Raw genomic sequence first — 7,336 nt, forward strand, 5'->3', positions numbered from 1 at the left:
CCAGTGCTTGATGCGCCTAGGTATACTGCCCAGTCACCCAGCGCTATCATCTCGTTTAGGAGGGTACGCGCATTTGTTGGCAGTGCAGAAGACTGACATTCGTTTTCGAGGTATGCAACGCTGTCGACAAGCCGTGTCGTGAACAAAGAAAGTTCTGTAACTGGAAGTAGGGGCAGCGAAAAAGCCACGCGCTTCGGTGCATAGACGGAGAAAGCTGGAAATGACTGCCGATAGGTGCGTTGGCTTACAGTTAATGGCGCTGGTGTGCTACTCCCGAGCAACGACGATACGCCGCCGCCACCGCTACGTAGATCTGCTTCGGAGGTCGCGAATCTTCGGGGTCGTTTGCTCGTCTGCGGCTTGGAAACTGTCAGGTAGGTCGTGGACAGGCACAATACATTCCCAGTGCGTGAAGGTCGACAGCGGAGTTAGGTTTTTTTATGAAGGCGCAATTGTATTTATTGAACTTTATCAGAAAGAAGAATATGCAGTCATTTAAAAATTGGATATGGCACTTCACGCTGCTCGGGAAAAGCGCAGCGCCTCTGGCGGCAGCATAGAGTTTCTTACTATTAAGGAACGCTATGGGCGGTAGGCGACACTCCCGGCTTCACGCCGCAGCTCCCATTATTTTTTCGCTACCCCTACCTCTAATTAAAGGGTGCTCTCTTTTCTTTATTGAAAGTGATTTATGGTGGTGACGAAGAACAACATTATTTTGAGAAAAAAACAAAAGGTCCTCAAAGGCGGGCTCCTCATTACCATGTTTTAGTCGTGTTTTTATTATAGCCCCTTGATCAAGGGACTTTAGTTTTTGTATATATTTTGCGCTACCTCGTGGGGGTTCAAAGAAAAAAAAACTTTATTGCTTTCGTTTTGAGGATATTCACCCGGTGGCAGCACATACCCGTACCTCTCGAACGAAACCGTTTCTAAGAAGAGCTTCAAATGGGCCTAGTTGGTTTTGTAATCTTCGACATTGTTATTGCGCTACTCAAGTTTACACAGACAAGAACAATACACAAAGAAAGGGTGCAAACTATCAACTGATTTTATTGCGTGGGAAATTCGTTTTATATGAACTGTTAAGATGAAAAAAGAAAGAGTTCTATGAAAGAAACAGTTCATATAAAACGAATTTCCCACGCAAAAGTCTGCTACTATAGTTTGTGCCTTGTCTGTATGTATCGTTCTTGTCTGTGTAAACTTGAGTAACGCAATAACAATTTCGAAGAAACCGTTCCGTTCGCGCTTGCTGCACGCGTTCAGTAAAGGGTGAGGCCCTTGCCATACACCACCCTGGAAGAAAATTGTGGAGGAAATCAGGTGATTTTTCGCGATCGGGAGGCCATCTTGTCCGGGCAGCTTAGCAACGGCCTCGTAGTTGTTCTTTACAAACCGGGCGGCAGCAGCGAGCCGCGGTGTACCATTTGAGGTGCGGCGTAGGCATACTTTCCTTAACTGCTCGAGTTTCTGTTTTTGGTGGTGCTCACAGGCTGACGTTGACGACGTTCACCGATGTCTCAAGGTGTAATTCAGCGCAAAAATCGTTTTGCGTGCCCGGATTTGAACGCGCTCGGCGACAACGATAGCACGAGCATTTCGTCTACTACGACACTGCTCGGAGCCGACGGGAGACCTTCGCTGTTCACCGAGGAGCATTCGCGCTGTTTGTTCACCATTGGTTGCATACGGCGCGCGCTGCAGAGTGTTCATCGGCGTGTAGTGGGTACGTTTCGTGTCTTGTGTGTGCAGCGTGCGTGTGCTCCACCGATTGCAACTGGTGTTGATTATAATGTAACTGCCATTTTTGTTTTTCGGAAATTGCGCTTGTATGGGCGGAGAGGGATGTTGTAAAGGAAGCAGCTGCGCTCGCTTTGATCTTAGTGTACAGAGACTTTATTGCATGCTCGTTTGAAGCATATAACATCTGAAGCGTCTATCGAGCTATTTGTCTCTGTGGCGTGCCGTGCTCAAGTGTATTCGTTCATACCCAGGTGAAAATGTCCAAATGCGATTATTTATAATCCAAGTTCAAATGGTTTATTGGCCCATTCCCTGTAGCTGCTGGGACCATTAGGTACTGGGACTAGTAGCTGCGCTGGACCAGTAACCGCTGGAACCAGTAACTGCATGCTGACAGCAGGAACATTTATTTGCATAAAGCATCCATGTAATATGTCCTTAGATTTCTAACCTTTCTGACAAGTTACAAAATGTTTTAAAGAGTTGCTTAATGATAATAAGCACACTTCAAAAATTCAGGAAAATAGAAGCAACCTACATTAAAATATGTCACCCTGCAGAACCAAGCAGATATGCCTACAGTGAGAACACACAGCTTTAATCGTAGCAAGTGCCAACAAGACCAACCACAAAGCCTTGCAATACGCATAACTTATATGAGAAACATACTCACATTAATATAAACTTTTTACTATGAGCTCATGCTTATATACTCCCTCATTAAGGGCATCTCACAGGTGTTAGTGAGGAACAGTTAATAAACATAGTTTTCTCATGAAATTTCAGCAATATTTTTGCAATTTATAGCAGAAAAACTTGAAGAGATTTAGGCGAAACATTTTGTTAATTGACAAATACCATTACAACTTAAACAGAAAAAAAGTCAATCGGACAACAAAAAGCTCTCTGTAGGAGCCAGTACATCCCACTTCAGAACCAGAAGTTCCCAGCAGGGACCAGAAGAGGCTCCTTACAGGGACCAGTTCAACGAGCAGCTAACCAGAAGGCTTCCTTCTGGGACCAGATGAAACCATTAAAAACCAGCAGAATCTCATTAACAAACTTTCAGCTGGGTATCGAGGTCAAGTTTGTATTTTTGGTCGCGTGCTATTTTTAAACTATTTTCCTGTAGCAGGTATTGCAAGTGCTTTCCTGGCTGTGGTCATGGTCAAGACGTGCGAAAACGGCGAATATCTAACTGAATTTGGAGGCCTTTTTTCACACGCGTTTAATGTGCCCATGTTCTGTGATAGCATCATTTGTGATAAAAAGCACTTAGTGAAATGAGGATCCACGTGCGCATTGAATTTCAATGGTGCCGGTGGTTATGTTGAAGAAAAATAATTGCATGAGTTCATTGACTTTCATTGTCTGCATTGTCGATCACAAGTAGAGTGTGCTATGCAGTCACGTTACAAAGCTAGTATTTCATCAAGCAGAGAAAATTGTAGTCAAGAGTTCGACGGAAATCCGTCTGGTCAGGCATGGTGATGCAATGAAGTGAAGTAGCAGTCACTGACCATAGTCGAAAAAAGAAAGACGTTTCGAAACCCGTACGGGTTTCTTGTTCACAGTGAGTGAAAGACCGCATCACAAGCAACATTAAACAAGAACGCTGGCCCCATGCCAGGCATCTACGCCCGATCTTTACGTCACATTCTCCGGATATAAATTCGCCACCGCTCTTGTCCTGCTCACTGTGAACAAGAAACCCGTACGGGTTTCGAAACGTCTTTCTTTTTTCGACTATGGTCAGTGACTGCTACTTCACTTCATTGCAGAGAAAATTGGTGTGTACAGCTGCAGCTCTGCAGGTTAAACATGAAACACAGCATTGAAATAATGCACAACACTGTGAAACCTATACTGCAGCCACTGTGTGCTTCTAAGCTTCTAGAAGCAGTCTGAAAAGTTGCGGTCATATATATTATGCACCAAACTAGATGTGTGGATGTGAAACAAGATAAGTTGCAGTGCTACAAAGGGGGGATTTATGAATCATTCTTAAAGAGGTGCAGGTCCTATTTGAAACATGTATATCTTTGACTGTTTTCATTGAGAGAAAGAGTTTAGCGTGGTTTTTCTAAGTAAAATTTCTGGCTTTGGGAGGGGGGTGACAGCCCCACCGCCATACATCCTCCCCTGCCGTGCTACTAAAGGCACTTTGGCCCTCTCTGTTTCTGTCACCTGTATGGGTGCCTCTTGGAGTTGTGAATCAAAAGTCATTGTTGGCATGGCCACCTTTGTGAACATGTTTTGATAATACATTTTCCATTCAGGCCTCAAGAACTCAAACTTTTTAGTATATATGCCCATCCTCACTGCTTTATGAGAAAGCATTCCTTGCATGGGCAGTTGCACGAGATCATGTTATGAAGATAAATACAGTATTCAGTATCAAAAACAAAATACTGCAGGATTTTTTTTGTCTTTACTGCTGCAGTAAAAGCCCCATTTGACACAGCCAGCTGCCTAAACATACGCAATAGAGACAGGTTGCAACATTCAACAACAAGAGCAGCATTAAAAGGCAGGCTGTACCCTAAGATGGTGTTGGACCATGCTTGGCAGCATTGTTCATGACTCAGCCAAAAGCAGGCATGTGCACTCATTCAGCATAAACCTAAGAGGGTTGTGCTATACACCATAGAGCGTGATTGAAGTGTGGCCAGTATATAGACCACTTTTATGCGAGCATAGCATGCCAACAACCCGACATCAAAAACCTTGCTCAGGGATGTCTTGAATGAAGCTCTAAATTCATTCTAGCAAAGAAAGATTTTTTTTACAACCTCATGAGTCCATTTGACAGCTGTTCACTCAAAAATAATTATGTTCTCAAATACAAAGTGTTGCAGAGGGCCATTTAAATATAAGCCAGCAAGCTGGACACGGTAAGCTTCCAGGGTAGCCAGGTACTAAAACTTTTCAGGAAGCCTAAATTTAAAGGCAGTACTTAACACAGCATCAAGGTGGGATAGTTGGTTGAGAAGCATCATGAAATACACAGCGCGATCTAAGGCACACACCATAAAAACATGAAAGATGATACATGGCACACAGTAACAAGTTGTATTTCAGTGGCACCATGTGCAACATTTTATATCAGAAAAAAAAGAGAACACAAGCATGCTCTTCAAAGCTTCAAAGTGTATATATGAAGGTTTGGTTTTGTCTTCTGCTATATTTTGGCCGCAGCTATGTATTTATACGAAATTTCACTGATCTAAAATTTTGCGCCCTTCACCTCATCTGGTAAAATTAACCTTCTAGTCCTGTGAGTAACACGAGACTACGATGAACCGGATGTAAGTAAACCAGTATATTTCGCCAAGTGCAGACTGGAAGGAACCCATGGACACACGACGCAGGCAAAAGCGGCGAAAGACACTGCGTATCATAGTGGGCCACTGCAATAAGTGAAAGTTCTTTCCCGCGCTTACCGCAGTTGCGATAAGTGCCTTCGCCGAATGCTACTTGATTATGACCATGCAAGGCCGGACTGTTTCGTTCTAAGAAGAGAGCGGAATGACGCGGAAACGACGCGGCAAAGAGCAATAACTGGAAGTAGGCGAATGTTTCGCGCCAATATTTCCGAGGTCTCCCGTACACGAACAACGTCCAGAAACTAAGCGCCACTCGCACTAGAGTTTCTTTAGGCCGTCTTCTTTGCTTGGTTTTAAACGCGCGCGCGCAGAGACGTAAACAATAGCGCGAAGAAAAATAAACTAGAGGGCGCCCAGAAAACATGGCACCGAGCTTGTTTCGGGCTTCAAAAAATGTCACGTCATGGCCTCTTCTCTAAATTTGCCTTCCTCCATGCGGTCTACAAAGGATTTTGGCACGCTCTCCAGGCGGTAAATGAAAAATGTAATTGTCAAAAATTTATTCCTCACCCACAAGTGCCTAAATGTCGCGTTTACGTAGATTTGTTTTTGTCCTGCGCGTGCTGGCTCCTAAAAATTTGTCCAACGTGTATTTAACACTTTTTTAGCTCTATATTGCTGCATGGTTTCGATAATTTTTGTTTTTATAATCGCGTGGTGCTCGACGGAAACAAAAGTGAGAACATGATCGACATGAAAAGTCTGTGGAGTGCCTCGTTGTGCTTTATGGTTCCCGCCTTTTCGAAACGGAAAGTAACCTGCTGCAGGCGTGCCCCTGCTACCTGAATGTCGACAGCGAGTGGATTTAGCATGAGGATTTCTTTACTATTTTCTCATAGAAAGTAGGCTTTTCAATGTTATCTCATTTCATTTGTTGTTTCGGTGTCTACAGAAAGTTCAAATCAGGCGATGAAAATATATTGTTTTGAAGCGGCTGTCTTTTATTGGTAAAGGTGTCCCACTTTTTTCTCGAGAACCTTTCTCACTAGGGAGCTCAATGTTTGCATTTATTTATTATTTGATACTGACAATACACAAACAAGTATGACAATTATTATGACGTAATGTGTCACATTATTACATTGCATAGTTATACATCATCATTAAAGAAGTTAAGAACTAGAATGAGTAGCATGTGACAAAAAATTGGCAGGACATATGAGTGTAGCACAACATGCACAACCAAGGTAGCAACAAATTCACAATGCGAATTATATAACAGATAATTACTGAGATGTAAGTAGTTCGTTTACAACAAGCAATAAAGGCATTTGTAGGTGTACTCTTAAAATTCAACATGTTCAAATGTTTGATTCGAGTATAGACCGAGGAAATAATGAATACTTGAAAGTTTAAGTACGGAATGGAATCTGTTTTAGTGTGTATGTGTGCGAGGTTATAACGTGTTTGCCTCGTTTGGTATTTTGCTATGTATCTTGAGGTATCCAGCTTTTATTTATTATGCATGAATTGGTACTACATGGATTTAAGGCGTGCTATAGTTTTGCTCCGTTTTGAAGGGTTTGCAGTCCTTCGTGTTAGAGCAATCGTGTTAGCGAGTCGGTTAACCGGTATTTGTTAAATATACATCTGAACGCCTTTCTTTGTCCTCCTTGAAGCTTTTTGATCAGTTTGTTAGAGAAAGGAAACCAAACGATATTTGCGTTGTCTAGGGCTGGTCTGACGAATGTTTTATATGCGCGCACTATTGTTTTAGATGGTGCTATAGACTGAGGCGTCTGTTAATGAAGAATAACTAAGTGCGGTTGATATGACATTGTTAACATGAGAACCCCATCTGAGCTCACAAGTTAGCACTGTACCTAAGTATTTCTATTCGCTGAGAGATGTGAGAGGAATGTTTAAAGTGTATTGAAAATGCGATCGATGTTTCTTCTTGGTTTCAGATAGCTAGAACAGATTTCTTAACGTTAATATTCATCTGCCATTCTACGCACCACTTGGTAACTGCTCTTAAGGCGTTCTTTAAAGCTGTATCACCACTGGAAGAGTTAAATTCCTGATAAAGTACGCAGTAATCAGCCTAAAGTCTAATATTGTGGGAAATGCTAGCAGGCAGGTTCGTTTATAAGAATTAAGAATAATACTGGGGATAAAACACTTCGTTGCGGTACACCTGATTTGACATTTGCTATCGCGCACTTCGCGTTGTTCATTTCGACAAACTCAGCGTGATCAGTGAG

The sequence above is a fragment of the Amblyomma americanum genome, chromosome 4 (assembly GCF_052857255.1).
Source record: "Amblyomma americanum isolate KBUSLIRL-KWMA chromosome 4, ASM5285725v1, whole genome shotgun sequence".
Lineage (NCBI taxonomy): Eukaryota > Metazoa > Arthropoda > Arachnida > Ixodida > Ixodidae > Amblyomma > Amblyomma americanum.